Genomic DNA, 15,658 nt, shown 5'->3' with positions numbered 1-15,658 from the left:
TGAAGTTCTTGCTCTCAGTATTTTTTATATATTTGGAAAACATCTTCCGTGAAGTTTCAGGACTTTTGGAGCTGTGCAGAATATGTCTCTAATATTTTCTCCTTTTCCAGCCCAGAATCCCAGCTGCCGGCATTCTCCCTCTTTATGTAAACCTTGTAAAATAAGAGAGAATAGGCATAAGTATTGTGACATAATGTGTAATAACAGCCCATAATGCAATAAATATTGATATAAAAGCATGATGCAAAATGGACGTATCAACTCCCCCAAGCTTATACCTCGCTTGTCCTCAAGCGAAAAGCCGAAATCGAAAAATATGTCCACATGTTTAGAGATAGAGGTGTCGATAAAAATAACATACGGACATGAGGGCATCATGATCATTCTTAGAACAGCAACTCATATAATTCTTTGTCATGTAATCTCTAATGCTAGAGTAATAATTCAATCACAATATCAAGTATGAATAATAAACTTCATTGAAAACTAACAAACTACAATCTCAGTCATTGAAGCAATTGCAATTTATCATAACATAGGAAAGAGTCAATGTATAAGAGCTTTTCAGCAAGTCCACATACTCAACTATCATATAATCTTTCACAATTGCTGACACTCACGCAATACTTATGGGTATGGAGTTTTAATCGGACACAGAGAAAGATGTGTTGGAAATATGCCCTAGAGGCAATAATAAAATGGTTATTATTATATTGCCTTGTTCATGATAATTGTCTATTGTTCATGCTATAATTGTGTTATCCTGAAATCGAAATACATGTGTGAATACATAGACCACAACATGTCCCTAGTGAGCCTCTAGTTGACTAGCTCGTTGATCAATAGATGGTTACGGTTTCCTGACCATGGACATTGGATGTCATTGATAATGGGATCACATCATTAGGAGAATGATGTGATGGACAAGACCCAATCCTAAGCATAGCGCAAGATCGTGTAGTCCGTCTGCTAAAGCTTTTCTAATGTCAAGTATCTTTTCCTTAGACCATGAGATTGTGCAACTCCCGGATACTGTAGGAATACTTTGGGTGTGCCAAACGTCACAACGTAACTGGGTGACTATAAAGGTGCACTATGGGTATCTCTGAAAGTGTCTGTTGGGTTGGCACGAATCGAGACTGGGATTTGTCACTCCATATGACGGAGAGGTATCTCTGGGCCCACTCGATAAGACATCATCGTAATGAGCTCAATGTGACTAAGGGTTGGTCACGGGATGATGTGTTATGCAACGAGTAAAGTGACTTTCCGGTAACGAGATTGAACGAGGTATTGGGATACCGACGATCGAATCTCGGGCAAGTAACGTACCGATTGACAAAGGGAATTGTATACGGGATTGCTTGAATCCTCGACATCGTGGTTCATCCGATGAGATCATCGTGGAACATGTGGGAGCCAACATGGGTATCCAGATCCTACTGTTGGTTATTGGCCGGAGAGTTGTCTCGGTCATGTCTGCATGGTTCTCGAACCCGTAGGGTCTACACACTTAAGGTTTGATGATGCTAGGGTTATTAGGAAGTTTTGTATGTGATTACCGAATTTTGTTCGAAGTCCCGGATGAGATCCCTAACGTCACGAGGAGTTTCAGAATAGTCCGGAGGTGAAGATTTATATATGGGAAGTCATCATACGGTCATCGGAAATATTCGGGGGTATACCGGTATTGTACCGGGACCACCGGAGGGGTTCCGGGGGTCCACCGGGAGGGTCCACCTGCCTCGGAGGGCCTTATGGGCTGTAGGTGGAAAGGAACCAGCCCCTAGTGGGCTAGGCACCATCCCCCCTAGGGCCCATGCGCCTAGGGTTTGGGGGGAACCTTAAAGGGGGGCGCCCCCCCCCCTTGCTTGGGGGGCAAGCCCCCTCCCCCTTGGCTGCCCCCCCCTCTAGATCTCATCTAGAAGGGCCGGCCCCCTTCTCCCTATAAATAGAGGGGCGAGGGGAGGGCTGTAGCACCACATCCAAGGCGCAGCCCCTCCCCTCCCCAACACCTCTCCTCCTCCGCGTGAGCTTGGCGAAGCCCTGCCGGAGAAATGCCACTCCATCACCACCATGCTGGCGTGCTGCTGTTGGAGCCTTCTTCCTCAACCTCTCCCTCCTCCTTGTTGGATCAAGGCGTGGGAGACGTCACCGGGCTGCACGTGTGTTGAACACGGAGGCACTGTTGTTCGGTGCTCAGATCGGATTCGGCCGCGATCTGAATCGCTACGTGTACGACTCCTCCAACCGCGTTCTTGCAACGCTTCCGACTCGCGATCTTCAAGGGTATGAAGATGCACTCCCCGCTCATTGCTAGTTACTCCATAGATTGATCTTGGTGATGCGTAGAAAATTTTTAATTTCTGCAACGATCCCCAACAGTGGTATCAGAGCCAGGTCTATGCGTAGTTTCTATGCACGAGTAGAACACAAGTTGTTGTGGGCGTTGATTTTGTCAATTTACTTGCTGTTACTAGTCTTATCTTGATTCGGCGGCATCGTAGGATGAAGCGGCCCGGGCCGACCTTACACGTACGCTTACGTGAGACTGGTTCCACCGACTGACATGCACTAGTTGCATAAGGTGGCCAGCGGGTGTCTGTCTCTCCCACTTCAGTCGGATCGGATTCGATGAAAAGGGTCCTTATGAAGGGTAAATAGAAATTGGCATATCACGTTCTGGTGTTGGCGTAGGTAAGAAACGTTCTTGCTAGAAACCTATAGCAGCCACGTAAAAACTTGCAACAACAATTAGAGGACGTCTAACTTGTTTTTGCAGCATATGCCGTGTGATGTGATATGGCCAAAAGGATGTGATGAATGATATCTGTGATGTATGAGATTGATCATGTTCTTGTAATAGGAATCACGACTTGCATGTAGATGAGTATGAAAACCGGCAGGAGCCATAGGAGTTGTCTTAATTTATTTATGACCTGCATGTCAACATAAACGTCATGTAATTACTTTACTTTATTGCTAACCGTTAGCCATAGTAGTAGAAGTAATAGTTGGCGAGACAACTTCATGAAGTCACGATGATGGAGATCATGATGATGGAGGTCATGGTGTCATGCCGGTGATAATGATGATCATGGCGCCCGAAGATGGAGATCAAAAGGAGCAAAATGATATTGGCCATATCATGTCACTATTTGATTGCATGTGATGTTTATCATATTTTACATCTTATTTGCTTAGAACGACGGTAGCATAAATAAGATGATCCCTCACAATAATTTCAAGAAAATGTTCCCCCTAACTATGCACCGTTGCTAAGGTCTGTTGTTCAGAAGCACCATGTGATGATCGGGTGTGATAGGTTCTAACGTTCGCATACAATGGGTGTAAGCCAGATTTACACATGCAATACACTTAGGTTGACTTGACGAGCCTAGCATGTACAAACATGGCCTCGGAACACGGAAGACCAAAAGGTCGAACATGAGTCGTATAGAAGATACGATCAACATGAAAATGTTCACCGATGATGACTAGTCCGTCTCATGTGATGATCGAACACGGCCTAGTTGACTCGGATCATGTATCACTTAGATGACTAGAGGGATGTCTATCTGAGTGGGAGTTCATTAAATAATTTGATTAGATGAACTTAATTATCATGAACATAGTCTAAAATCTTTGCAATATGTCTTGTAGATCAAATGGCCCACGCTAATGTTGCCCTCAACTTCAACGCGTTCCTAGAGAAAACCAAGCTGAAAGATGATGGCAGCAACTACACGGACTGGGTCCGTAACCTGAGGATTATCCTCATAGCTGCCAGGAAAGCATATGTCCTTGATGCACCGCTAGGTGAAGCACCTGTTTTCCCAGCAGAACAAGACGTTATGAATGCCTGGCAGACGCGCAGTGATGATTACTCCCTAGTTCAGTGCGGCATGCTTTACAGCTTAGAACCGGGGCTCCAAAAGCGTTTTGAGCAACACGGAGCATATGAGATGTTCCAAGAGCTGAAAATGGTTTTCCAAGCTCATGCCCGGGTCGAGAGATATGAAGTCTCCGACAAGTTCTACAGTTGCAAGATGGAGGAGAATAGTTCCGTCAGCGAGCACATACTCAAAATGTCTGGGTTGCACAACCGCTTGTCTCAGCTAGGAGTTAATCTCCCGGATGATGCGGTCATTGACAGAATCCTTCAGTCGCTCCCACCTAGCTACAAGAGCTTTGTGATGAACTTCAATATGTAGGGGATGGAAAAGACCATTCCTGAGGTATATTCAATGCTGAAATCAGCGAAGGTGGAAATCAAAAAGGAACATCAAGTGTTGATGGTGAATAAAACCACTAAGTTCAAGAAAGGCAAGGGTAAAAAGAACTTCAAGAAGGACAACAAGGGAGTTGCCGCGCCCGGTAAGCAAGCTGCCGGGAAGAAGCCAAAGAATGGACCCAAGCCTGAGACTGAGTGCTTTTATTACAAGGGAAACGGTCACTAGAAGCGGAACTGTCCCAAGTACTTAGCGGATAAGAAGGCCGGCAATGCCAAAGGTATATGTGATATACATGTTATTGATGTGTACCTAACCAACGCTCGTAGTAGCTCCTGGGTATTTGATACCGGTGCAGTTGCTCATATTTGTAACTCAAACAGGAACTGCGGAATAAACGGAGACTGGCGAAGGACGAGGTGACGATGCGCGTCGGGAATGGTTCCAAGGTCGATGTGATCACCGTCGGCACGCTACCTCTACATTTACCTACGGGATTAGTTTTAAACCTTAATAATTGTTATTTAGTACCAGCTTTGAGCATGAACATTGTATCTGGATCTCGTTTAATGCGAGATGGCTACTCATTTAAATCTGAGAATAATTGTTGTTCTATTTATATGAGAGACATGTTTTATGGTCATGCCCCGCTGGTTAATGGTTTATTCTTATTTAATCTCAAACGTGATGTTACACCTATTCATAGTGTGAATGCCAAAAGATGTAAGGTTGATAATGATAGTCCCACATGCTTGTTGCACTGCCGCCTTGGTCACATTGGTGTCAAACGCATGAAGAAACTCCATGCAGATGGACTTTTGGAGTATCTTGATTATGAATCATTTGACACATGCGAACCATGCCTCATGGGCAAATTGACCAAGACTCCGTTCTCCGGAACAATGGAGCGAGCAACCAACTTATTGGAAATCATACATACTGATGTGTGCGGTCCAATGAGTGTTGAGGCTCGCGGTGGCTATCGTTATGTTCTCACCCTCACTGATGACTTGAGTAGATATGGGTATGTCTACTTAATGAAACACAAATCTGAGACCTTTGAAAAGTTCAAGGAATTTCAGAGTGAGGTTGAGAATCAACGTGACACGAAAATCAAGTTCTTATGATCAGATCATGGGGGAGAGTATTCGAGTCACGAATTTGGCACGCACTTAAGGAAATGCGGAATTGTTTCACAACTCACGCCGCCTGGAACACGTCAGCGTAATGGTGTGTCTGAACGTCGTAATCGCACTCTATTGGATATGGTATGATCTATGATGTCTCTTACCGATTTACTGCTGTCATTTTGGGGTTATGCTATAGAGACTGCCGCATTCACTTTAAATAGGGCTCCATAGAAATCCGTTGAGACGACACCGTATGAATTGTGGTTTGGTAAGAAACCTAAGCTGTCGTTTCTAAAAGTTTGGGGATGCGATGCTTATGTCAAGAAACTTCAACCTGAAAAGCTCGAACCCAAATCGGAAAAATGCGTCTTCATAGGATACCCTAAAGAAACTATTGGGTATACCTACTACCTCAGATCCGAAGGCAAGATCTTTGTTGCCAAGAATGGATCCTTTCTAGAGAAAGAGTTTCTCTCGAAAGAAGTAAGTGGGAGGAAAGTAGAACTTGATGAAGTATTGCCTCTTGAACCGGAGAGTGGCGCGGCTCAAGAAAATGTTCCTGAGGTTCCTGCACCGACTAGAGAGGAAGTTAATGATGATGATCAAGAAACATCAGATCAGGTTGCTACTGGACTTCGTAGGTCCACAAGGACACATTCCGCACCAGAGTGGTACGGCAACCCTGTCTTGGAAATCATGTTGTTAGACAATGGTGAACCTTCAAACTATGAAGAAGCAATGGCGGGCCCAGATTCCAACAAATGGCTGGAATCCATGAAATCCGAGATAGGATCCATGTATGGACTTTGACTGACTTGCCCGATGATCGGCGAGCCATAGAAAATAAATGGATCTTTAAGAAGAAGACAGACGCGGATGGTAATGTGACCATCTATAAGGCTCGGATTGTCGCTAAGGGTTATCAACAAGTTCAAGGGGTTGACTACGATGAGACTTTCTCACCCGTAGCGAAGCCGAAGTCTGTCCGAATCATGTTAGCAATTGCCGCATTCTATGATTATGAGATATGGCAAATGGACGTCAAAACAGCATTCCTTAATGGTTTCCATAAGGAAGAATTGTATATGATGCAGCCGGAAGGTTTTGTCGATCCTAAGAATGCTGACAAGGTGTGCAAGCTCCAATGCTCAATCTATGGGCTGGTGCAAGCCTCTCGGAGTTGGAACATTCGATTTGATGAGATGATCAAAGCGTTTGGGTTTACGCAGACTTATGGAGAAGCCTGTGTTTACAAGAAAGTGAGTGGGAGCTCTGTAGCATTTCTCATATTATATGTGGATGACATAATATTGATGGGAAATGATATAGAATTCTTGGAAAGCATAAAGGCCTACTTGAACAAGTGTTTTTCAATGAAGGACCTTGGAGAAGCTGCTTATATATTAGGCATCAAGATCTATAGAGATAGATCGAGACGCCTCATTGGTCTTTCACAAAGTACGTACCTTGACAAGATATTGAAGAAGTTCAATATGGATCAGTCCAAGAAGGGGTTCTTGCCTGTATTGCAAGGTATGAGATTGAGCACGACTCAATGCCCGACCACAGCAGAAGATAGAGAAAAGATGAGTGTCGTCCCCTATGCCTCGGCCATAGGGTCTATTATGTATGCCATGTTGTGTACCAGACCTGATGTAAACCTTGTCGTGAGTTTGGTAGGAAGGTACCAAAGTAATCCCGGCATGGAACACTGGACAGCGGTCAAGAATATCCTGAAGTACCTGAAAAGGACTAAGGATATGTGAGGGAGTCCTGGATTAGGGGGTGTCCGGATGGCCGGACTATACCTTCAGCCGGACTCCTGGACTATGAAGATACAAGATTGAAGACTCCGTCCCGTGTCCGGGAGGGACTTTCCTTGGCATGGAAGGCAAGCTTGGTGATATGGATATGTGGATCTCCTACCATTGTAACCGACTTTGTGTAACCCTAACCCTCTCCGGTGTCTATATAAACCAGAGGGTTTTAGTCCGTAGGACAACATACAGAACAACAATCATACCATAGGCTAGCTTCTAGGGTTTAGCCTTTCCGATCTCGTGGTAGATCTACTCTTGTACTACCCATATCATCAATATTAATCAAGCAGGACGTAGGGTTTTACCTCCATCAAGAGGGCCCGAACCTGGGTAAAACTTCGTGTCCCTTGCCTCCTGTTACCATACGGCCTAGACGCACAGTTCGGGACCCCCTACCCGAGATCCGCCGGTTTTGACACCGACATTCGTGCTTTCATTGAGAGTTCCTCTGCGTCGTCGCCGTCAGGCTTGATGGCTCCTACTATCATCGATAGTGATGCGGTCCAGTGTGAAACTTGTCTCCCTGGACAGATCTCTGTCTTCGGCAGCTTTGCACTGCGGGCTAATTTGCTTGGCCATCTGGAGCAGATCGAAAGCTATGCCCCTGGCCGTCAGGTCAGGTTTGGAAGTTTAAACTACACGGCTGACATCCGCGGGGACTTGATCTTCGACGGAGTCGAGCCACTGCCGAGCGCGCCGCACTATCACGACGGGCATGATCTAGCTCTGCCGCCGAACAGTGCCCTGGAGGCTGCACCCGCATCGGCTTCGACCCTTAATTCGGAGCCAACTGCGCCGATCAAGGATGGGTGGTTGGACGCCGCCTCGGGGGCTGCGATCCCAATGACGATCGAGCTGAACACCAGCCCCGCACTCCGCGAGACTCGTGACTCCAAGGAGCCGGACTCCTCCCCGGACTCTGGACCTTCCGCGCCCTTGCCGATCGAATCCGATTGGGCGCCGATCATGGAGTTTACCATCGCGGACATCTTTCAGCGCTCGCCCTTCGGCGATATTATGAAATCACTAAAGCCTCTCTCTTTGTCAAGAGAGCCCTGCCCGGATCATGGCCAGCAGGATTGGGATGCGGAAGACGAAGAAATTCGATGCCCACCCACCACCCACTTTGTAGCCAGTGTCGATGATTTAACCGACATGCTCGACTTCGACTCTGAAAACATCGACGGTATGGACGACGATGTGGGAGGCGAAGAAGAACCACCACCCACAGGGCGCTGGACGCCCACCTCATCATATGACGTATACATGGTGGACGCACCAAAAGATGACGACGAGGACCGGAAGGACGCACCGAAGGCTTGTTCCCTCGAGAAGCAGTCAAAGCGGTGACGCAAGCACCGCCCCAAATCCTGCCTCGACAGAAATAACGATCACACAGACCCAGCGCTAGAGCAGGGCGAACCGCTGCCGGACAATGGCAATCCGGATAATCAAACCGAACAAACAAATTCTATCAAGGATAATAGTCCGGACGACATAACGCCGGACAGGCACCCGGAGCAGCAGAATGCCCGTAAAAGGCTTGTTGCCACCGCGAGGAGTGTTAAAAAGCAGAAGCAAAGGCTCAAGGCTGCGCAAGACACACTCCAAATCAGATGGAGTAAAATACTCAACACATCAGCGAGGTACAGCGACAATCGCCCCTCCAAGAGCTACCCAAAGCGGAAGCTGCTACCTGAAATCGATGAGGAGGCCTCAGACCCCCCACAACCAAACATCAAAGCAGCCACCTAGCCGGATAGACGACCCCTCTACCAACACAGAGCAGCATACAACGCCACTCACAATACAACACGCGACCCATGCGAGGGCTCACACCCAAAGGACGGCGCAACAAGATCCATCTATGGACCACACAAGCACGCCCCAGCATACAATGCAACACAACAAACATCCGAACAATGCGGTACACCAAGCTACAGGGGTGCTGCACACCCCCTATGTTTCACCGATGAGGTGCTGGACCATGAATTTCCAGAGGGATTCAAACCCGTAAACATAGAGACATACGACGGAACAACAGACCCTAGGGTCTGGATTGAGGACTACATCCTTCATATCCATATGGCTCGAGGAGATGATCTCCACGCCATCAAGTACTTACCCCTCAAGCTCAAAGGGTCAGCTCGTCACTGGCTTAAAGGCCTCCCCGAAAGCTCCATTGGAAGTTGGGAAGAGCTCGAAGACGCCTTTCGGGCAAATTATCAAGGGACTTATGTCCGACCTCCGGATGCGGACGATTTGAGTCATATAACTCAACAGCCCGGAGAGTCAGCCCGAAAGCTTTGGAACAGGTTTCTTACTCAAAAGAACCAGATTGTCGACTGTCCGGACGCCGAAGCCTTGGCAGCTTTTAAGCATAGCGTCCGTGACGAATGGCTCGCCAGACACCTCGGCCAAAATAAGCCGAGAACGATGGCCGCATTAACAAGCCTCATGACCCGCTTTTGCGCGGGTGAGGACAGCTGGCTAGCCAGATGCAGCACCAGTGACCCCAGTACATCTGAAGTTAGAGATGGAAACGGGAAATCACGGCGCAACAGCAATAACAAACGCCGGAATAAAGAAGACAGCACGAAGGGCATGGCAGTAAACGCCGGATTCAAAAGCTCTCAGCCAGGTCAGCAAAAGCCGCCCTCTAAAGGCACCAGGGATGAACTGTCCAGCCTCAATAAAATTTTGGACCAAGTATGTCAGATCCATAGTACCCCTGGTAAACCTGCTAATCATACCCACAGAGAATGTTGGGTCTTCAAGCAGTCCGGCAAGCTGAACGCCGTACACAAGGGGGAGGATACACCAAGTGAAGACGAGGACGAGCCTCCCAAGCAAGACACTGGGGAACAAAAGAAATTTCCACCAGAAGTCAAAATAGTAAATGTGTTACACATGATCAAGGGAAAAAACAACGCGGCACTCCCAGGAAAATATACCCAAGTGCCTGTCACCGTGAAGTCCTGCCACTGGTCGTCTCAACTGATCACTTTCGACCATCGCTATTACTCAGCAAGTATCTGACGGGCAGGATGGGCTGCCCTTGTATTAGACCCAGTAATTGGCGGATATCACTTCACACGAGTCTTGATGGATGGTGGCAGCAATCTAAACCTAATATATCAGGATACAATCCGCGGGATGGGGTTAGACCCAACAAAAATTCGCCATAGCAATACTACCTTTAAAGGAGTGACGCCAGGCCCAGGGGCTCGTTGTACGGGCTCCCTCCTACTACAAGTTATATTCGGCTCCCCCGATAACTTCTGTCGCGAGCATTTAACCTTCCACATCGCTCCGTTCCAAAGTGGCTATCAAGCACTGCTCGGACGCGAAGCTTTCGCTCGCTTTAATGCAATACCACACTACGCCTCCCTCACACTCAAGATGCCCGGTCCACGTGGCATCATTTCAGTGCACGGAAATATCATGCGATCTCTGCGCGTCGAAGAGAGTGCGGCTGCCTTGGCAGCCGCACACTAAAGGCGCCCGGACCAGCGAAAGCATCCAATAGGTCGTCAAGACCTCAGACACAACTAATCAAGTCCGGCGCCGCTATTTATATCGAATAAATGGTCACACCCCTATTTGTCAATACAAGGGGCTCAACGCGCACAGACAAGTGGCAATTTTTTCTCATCTTGAATTATACATGGTTTTTTTAAAAACTATCTTTTTACACGACAACTTTTTCACCTAAATTCCTCTCTTTTACAGACGATCATCGTGCTACACCCATCTAGGATACGGCACAACGGAGACACAGGCGCAGACGTGCAGCAGGGACCCGCTCCAAGGATTCTTTTTAGATTAAGACCCTGTGTAAACCTTTTTTACTGTCTCTTGTTGATACATATCCACCGTTGCGAAGGATGCTGACGTCTTGGCATGTGGCCACGCCAGAACAATGCACGTACCTGGACACAAGGGGCTTCTTACAAAGGCCATTATTTAGGCCCGGTTTATACCACAAAGACCGAATACCTTAGGGAGTGTTCGGCATCGCGAGTTTGGCCCTATATGCATCAGCTCTGAATCATTGTCTTTGGTCAAATGTTGGGTTTGCCCGGCTCCTGTGTTTTAGTGCCTTACGTTTCGCTTTACCGGCTAAGGTAGCACTAGGAGAACTACTGCGATTGTGCCCTGGTTCATCCGGACGAGCACCTCAGTAGAGAAAGCCGAAAACTGACTGTCATGATATAGCGTGAGACTGGTCAACCACTCGATGACCTGTTGGAATGTTAGAATTCCTCCGCCTTAATGAAGGGCCGTTTTTCGGCCAGGCATGTACGCACCCCGGGATTGGGAGAGTGCGGAGCCACCAGGGGCTATCTAGTAGCCCCACTGTCAAACTCCTATGGCTAAGTGAAAGTGCTAAAGCATTATAGTCCGGTTGCCTCGCTCGCTCTGCTATCACCTCCTTAATAGGACCAAGACGTTGGGTCAAGTGTGAACGTGTGTTTTTTGTGAGAACCTCCGCATTATATGCGTGGGGGTTGAAGCCGACGGCTGCAATCTTTCAGGTTATACACATGTATACATAAATGGCCGCCCAGGAGGCATCATATTACTTTCAGGCAAAAGTATAAAATAGCCTTATAAAAATTTATAAAAGCATTTCGCTTACAATGAGATTACATATCACTCAAACATAATATTTTATGAGCACTGGGTGTCTATCAAACGAGCACCCTCAAGAACTTCTTCAAAGTAGTGCTCAGCAGCCATTCGGCCTATGGCCGAATCCCGCGCTGCAACAGTGGTAGCATACATCTCTGCCCAGTATGCTTTAACACGGGCAAAGGCCATCCATGAGCCCTCTATGCACGCCGACCTCTTCATCACATTAATGTGCGGCACCACGTCAAGGAACTGCTACACCAAGCTGAAATAGCTGTTCGATTTTGGCCTTTCCGGCCATAGCTGATCCACAACAGACCTCATGGCGAGTCCGAACAACCTATTCAGTTCGGCCCATTCGGCTAATTGGTCAGTGAATGAAAGCGGACGCTCGGGAGAATGGAATTGTGTCCAAAACAGCTGGTCCACTTCACGGTCCGTCTGACCCTGGAAGTACTTGGCCGCATCGGCAGCGCTCACCGCCAAATCCATATACACATCCTCCGAACTCCACAGCCGATCCAGAGGGGCATACCGTGGATCTCCGAACTTCCTCCGCAACATAAAGGATTTCCCAGCTACAATATCCCCGGCTTCCCGCATCTCCTCCTTCGCCCTCATAGCAGAGCGGATGTCTTTTCTCGTCGCAGCAGCCTTCTCAAGGTCTGATGCCTTCGCTAGGTTTTCCTTTTCAAGAACCCGGCAACGGTCGGCGGCAGCTTTTAATTCTATGGCCATCTTGGCCATCTTATCTCGGCTCTCGCCATGCGCGGCCTTCTCGGCTTTCAACTCTTCGGCCACCTTCAAAGAAGCCGCATTACCAAACCTCGCTTGTTCCTTGGCTCGGGCAAGTTCTGCCCGCAAGGCTTCAACAGTGGCAGCTCCATCTGCAGTCACAACATATTAAAGATACTGGCATCATGCTGCTCTTACTATGTGGCATTTACCAGATAATGACACTTACCCTGTGCCTCGTCAAGCCTTTTGTTAACAAGCTCGATGTCGGCGTCTGCCGCATCCAACTGCCGTTTTAAATGGGCAAACTCGCTAGTCCGGCTAGCCACCGGAGCTTCCATCACCTGCACATAGAGGCAGTATGGTTATTACCTGGGAATATGATCCTCTGTTCGTCATCGCTTCCGACGACAACCAGAGTCTCAGGGGCTACTATCTACACAGGGCACACCTAGCATGTGCAGGACTATCATACATTATTTTACGTACCTCAAAGCCTGTCAGTAGACTGATAAAAGCTTCATGCAATTTGCTTTTGGCGGACGAGATTCTCTCCATCACCGTATTCATCAGCATACGGTGTTCATCTGAGATGGCCGCTCGCCCCACCAACTCCCTCAGAACATCCGATCGCACACCAGACGGTGCCAGACTCTTTTGTCTGCTCTCTTCGGGAGCCGGACACTGGGAGCTTCGGGGGTCAATGGGATTATCTTCTGGCCTCAGCGGACTCGGAGAGGCCCTCCGCGACGACACTTTGGGGTCACCCGCTTCCGGAGCGGAGGAGTCCGGAGGAGGCGTTTCGCTCTCCATCATCTTTGGAAGAAGATCCCCCGAAGACGAGCTCATTTGAGAGGGGCTAAGGCCCGAACTGCAAAGATATATGCGGTGGTTATTTTCTCAGAAGAAAAAGATGGCATACCTGTACTATTAAAGTATTTCGGGTCACTTACGACTCGCTGGAGAATTGATCCCCCCACGGACTTTGTGCGGCAAAAGCACCCCCCAAGGTAGGACCCTCCGTGGGAGACTTCTTCTCCCGTTTGGAAGCTTCGGCTTCCGAATCCCCGGGCGCAGTCCTTTTCCTCCTCCGGTCGTCTTCCTTCATGGAGACGCTCACTCCCTCGGTTAGAATGGGCAGCGTTGGGGGCCCGCGTCCGCCCGTGTTATCCTCCCCGGGCAAGGTGCGACCTGGAGCATCTTTTCCAATACTGGATTGTCCAAACCCTCAGGGAGGGGGCCGAACACCGAATCAACTTCGCCTTTGTTAGCCAGTCCTGGTCAAAAAGCAAACTCTCAGAAATAACTTCGTAACAAATGAGAGATAGTATGTTCGGCCAGAAGATTCCTTACCTGTTCGGTGGCGCGGTTACTGCTCAGGCCCACGTCCTCGGTGATTTCCGGACGCTCTACCTGAGGTCCAAAGAATGACTTGTACATCTCCTCGTGTGTTAGGCCGAGGAAATTTTGAATGACATGCGGTCCCTCGGGATTGAACTCCCACAAGCGAAGGGGCCAACGTTTGCAAGGCTGGACTTGACGAACCAGCATAACTTGTATTACCGCAACCAAACTAAAATGTCCGTTGAAGAGATCTCGAATGCGGCTTTGCAGTATATGCACGTCCTTGGCTGGACCCCAGCTCAGACCTCTGCTGATACATGACATCAGTTGTGGTGGAGGGCCCGAGCGGAAAACAGGGGCGGCCGCCCACTTGGCACTTCTAGGAGCCATGATGTAGAACCACTCCTGTTGCCACAATTCAGACACCTCTGGAATGGAACCTTTGGGCCATGGAGCTCCCGTCATCTTGCATATGTGAGGCACCTCCGCACGCTACATGTTGCCCCTCGATCATCTTCGGCTTTACTTCAAAGGTCTTGAGCCACAGGCCAAAGTGAGGGGTAACCCGGAGGAAGGCCTCACACACGACAATAAATGTTGTGATATGAAGAAAGGAGTCTGGAGCTAGATCATGGAAATCTAGCCCGTAATAAAACATCGAACCCCTGACGAAAGGATCCAGAGCAAGGCCTAGACCTCGGAGGAAGTGGGAGATGAACACGACGTTCTCGTTGGGGTCGGGGGAGGGGACGGCCTGCCCTCGGGCAGGCAGACGATGCGAAACCTCGGTGGTCAGATATCTGGCCTCCCTCAACTTTTTGATGTCTTCTTCCGTGATGGAGGAAGGCATCCATCGGCCTTGAAGGCTAGATCCTGACATGATTGAAGGTTCAGAGCACCTGACCTGAACTTTGGGTGTTTGAGCTTGAGGTGGGGGAAGGATTCGATTGAGCACGGGAGGGAAAAATAAAAGCCTTGTCCCTTTATAAAGAGGGTGAATATCAAGCGTCCTCTCCGTGGCCGTTTGGGCTTGCCTATAGTCTAGGAGTCCTAGAAGCGGTTGGGTTATCCACTCCCGTATCGATGAGAATCCCGGAATAAGGGGACACGATCTCTGCTTTAACAAGACGTGCCAAGGAAACCGCCTCGCATGACACGCTGAGGTGGGACAATAAAATGATTCGAATAAAGGCTTGGTCGTGGTGCGATGTCACACTACGGAATACGTCAGCAGATTAGATTTGTGTAAATATTATTCTCTCTATGGCAATATGTGGAAACTTATTTTGCAGAGCCGGACACTATCTTTGTGTTCAAAATCTTCTATGAAGTACTTGGAGGAGAAACCCGCCTTGCAATGCCGAAGACAATCTGCGCGCCAGACTCGTCGTCATTGAAGCCTGGTTCAGGGGCCACTGAGGGAGTCCTGGATTAGGGGGTGTCCGGATGGCCGGACTATACCTTCAGTCGGACTCCTGGACTATGAAGATACAAGATTGAAGACTTCGTCCCGTGTCCGGGAGGGACTTCCCTTGGCGTGGAAGGCAAGCTTGGCGATACGAATATGTGGATCTCCTACCATTGTAACCGACTTTGTGTAACCCTAACCCTCTCTGGTGTCTATATAAACCGGAGGGTTTTAGTCCGTAGGACAACATACAGAACAACAATCATACCATAGGCTAGCTTCTAGGGTTTAGCCTCTCTGATCTCGTGGTAGATCTACTCTTGTACTACCCATATCATCAATATTAATCAAGCA

This window comes from Triticum urartu, chromosome 3, assembly GCF_003073215.2.
Source record: "Triticum urartu cultivar G1812 chromosome 3, Tu2.1, whole genome shotgun sequence".
Classification (NCBI taxonomy): domain Eukaryota; kingdom Viridiplantae; phylum Streptophyta; class Magnoliopsida; order Poales; family Poaceae; genus Triticum; species Triticum urartu.
The sequence above is the reverse complement of the archived record's forward strand: the minus strand, read 5'-3'. Positions refer to the sequence as shown.